The following is a 2,946-nucleotide window of genomic DNA, read 5'->3' on the forward strand; positions in this document are numbered from 1 at the left end:
AGGAAGGAAGGAAGGAAGGAAAGGGAAGGGAAGGGAAGGGAAGGGAAGGAAGGAAGGAAGGAAGGAAGGAAGGAAGGAAGGAAGGAAGGAAGGGAGAGAAAGAGGCTTGATAGACACTGCAACTGCTGCCCCTTCCCCTGTTCTCCCTGTTCTCCCCCGCCATGAGCTGCTGCCTTCTGCCCTGGAGCCAGCCTAGTATGGACTGAAACCTCCACTAACTGTGAGCTAAATAAACATTTCCTTCCTTAATTTGGGCTGTTGGGTATTTTGTCCCAGAAACCAGTAAAAAGTAACGAGATGGTAGGCAATTTCCCAAGCAATTGTCTTTTTCTCTTTAAATGAGGGATTTCTGTATTAATTTAATTTCTATTTTCTTTCTTTCTTTCTTTCTTTCTTTCTTTCTTTCTTTCTTTCTTTCTTTCTTTCTTAGGAAGGAAAAGTTTATTTAGCTCACAATCTGTGGAGGTTTCAGTCCATACTCAGCTGGCTCCAAGGCAGACTGGCACATGGCAGAGGGCAGCAGTTCATGGCAGCGGAAAACAGCAAAAGACCCCAAGCTGTTTTCTGTGACCACTCCTAAGTCACTCAGAGGCTCTTGCATGGGAACTACTAGGCACCATTTGAAATCTGCCTGAAAAAAATGCCCACCCTAGCCAATGGCTTCCTGTCATAAGTCTGCCTATCTTCTGGCACCATACTCAGTCCCTTTTCAAGTGTTCAGCATGTATTCTTCTTAAAATGCCTCTTCACTACTTTAGGATACACAAAGCTATGTGTATTTTGTTGTTCTTATTGTCACCTCCATTGAACTACTAAGATAAATATATTAAGAAAAAGCCCACTAAATCTCAGCTTTACTTTAGTCTAATGTGAGGCAGACTAGAATCAATTACTGCTCATACATAAATCATATTTGATGTGGGGAGTAAGATTATTTTAACACAGGACAAGAGGCAGTGGAATAAAGGATAGAATTCTGTGGCTTGTCCCTACACTTAGGTCTTCTTGAGCAAAACTGAACAAAAGCATGTGTCAAGAAAGCTCCATGTGATGGTCCTGGAACTTGACAGGAAGGCTGCGCTTCATCATTCTGGGAAGCTCACATCTGGGAATTCCATGGGAAAAGTAGCTTTGTGTGGCTCTGATTGTTTCTCACAGACATCTGCTTTGGAGGGGAAATGTGAATGGGCTAAATTTTCTCAGCAAATGGGGAAGGCCTAGAAACAGAGCACTTCAAAGTACAGGCCGTATTTCCTTCTCTGATGTATTGGGGTCTAAAGACTTAAACTGTATCCATTCTGAAAGCTGATAGAGGGTTTTCTTCCTTCTACAAAAGCTGTAGCTCTTTAAAGGGGGTGTAGAAGTTCACCTTGAATGGCAGACATCTGAAGAGAAAACAGCTGGCCTTCACGGCAGGAAAAGTATTGCCCAATGTGTTTTGCTCTGTCACTGTAGTTGGATTTGGAAGGTCTTTCTGAGGGCCAGAGTTGAAGGCAGGGCCCCAGGGAGTGGCACTATTTTGGGAGGTGGAGAAACTAGAGGCAGTGGGTCTTAGTTGGAAGACAAGGATCACTGGGGACAAACCTTTAAAGGTGCATTCTGTGCCCAGATTTTCCACTCCCCTTCTCCTTCTCTCTCACACCACTATAACTCAGCAGTTTCACACTGCCACGCCCTTTGACACGATGTCCTGCCTTGTCCTGGGCCCAGAAACAGTGAAGCCAGCTGACCATGGAACAAAACCTCTGAAGCTATAAACCAAAGCACATCTTCCTGTAAGTTGTTTTTTTTTTTTGACGGGGGGCCACATCTGAGCTGTTGACAATTTCCTCCTTCACATAGACAAGTCAGACAGGCATTCAAAAGCAAACACAGTTCCATTAAGAAGATCCCATAGAAAGTTTGGGTTTTTCTTGTCTTCTAAGCCATCTTCTTCATTTTTTAGGTTATTGGAATCTGACAGCATTGGGGTTATGTGTACTAAGCAGGGTAGCTTAGAGCCTCTGGCATTATTAAGCTCTTAAAATATGTGCTAGAATTAACTAGTTGCCCTTTTATTTATGTATTTATGTATTTATTTGTTTTTGATACTAGGGGTTGAACTCAGGCCTCTTATATGCTGGGCAAGTATTCTATAACTGAGCAACATCCCAGCCCTTTTAAAATTTTGAAACAAGTTCTTGTCAAACTACCCAGTTGGCCTTGAATTTGTCATCTTTCTGCCTTGGCTTCTCACAGAGCCACGTACCGCCACGCTTTTCTAACTACTTGCTCTTTACTTTTGCACGAAGAAAACTGTCTCTGAAGGTGTATGTTGACTCAAAAGGTGTAGTCACCATATTTGAAGAACACTGCAAGCAAGCGTAGGGGCTGGGGGTTCGATCCTCCGTCCTGCAGTGCCAGCCCTGTCCCCAAGGTGCACTGAGATGGCCATTGAAACTGGGCATGGTGGTGCACGCCTATAGTCCCAGCACTTGGGAGCCTGTAAACAGGAGAATCACTATGAATCCAATCTAATAGTGAGACCCTGAACACCCTGTAGACCCTTCCCTAAAATACAGGGAAAAAAAATTTTGAAGAACAGTTTATATTTCCCATGAACTTTCATCCTTAACTAAAATTTCCAAATTAAGCAGTCATACTGTCATACTTGTCAACAGAAAATATCTTTGGTAAATTACCAAAAATATAGGCTTAGGGATAATGTTGTAATTAAAAATAACTTTCCAGATGTGTGAAAAAAAACTCTCAGAATTCTATAACACACACAAGGGAAATTGGTCTATTAAGAAAGGAAGCTGGGTATGGTGGCACATGCCTGTAATCCCAGCCCTCAGAAGGCTGAGGCAGGAAGATAGCTGTGAGTTAGAGACCAGCCTGAGCTAAAAAGTGAGTTCAAAGCCAATCTGAACTGCATAGAGAGACAGGCCCAAAGAGATAAAAAAA

The sequence above is a fragment of the Octodon degus genome, unplaced genomic scaffold, assembly GCF_000260255.1.
Source record: "Octodon degus isolate 3935 unplaced genomic scaffold, OctDeg1.0 scaffold00037, whole genome shotgun sequence".
In the NCBI taxonomy this organism is placed as follows: Eukaryota; Metazoa; Chordata; class Mammalia; order Rodentia; family Octodontidae; genus Octodon; species Octodon degus.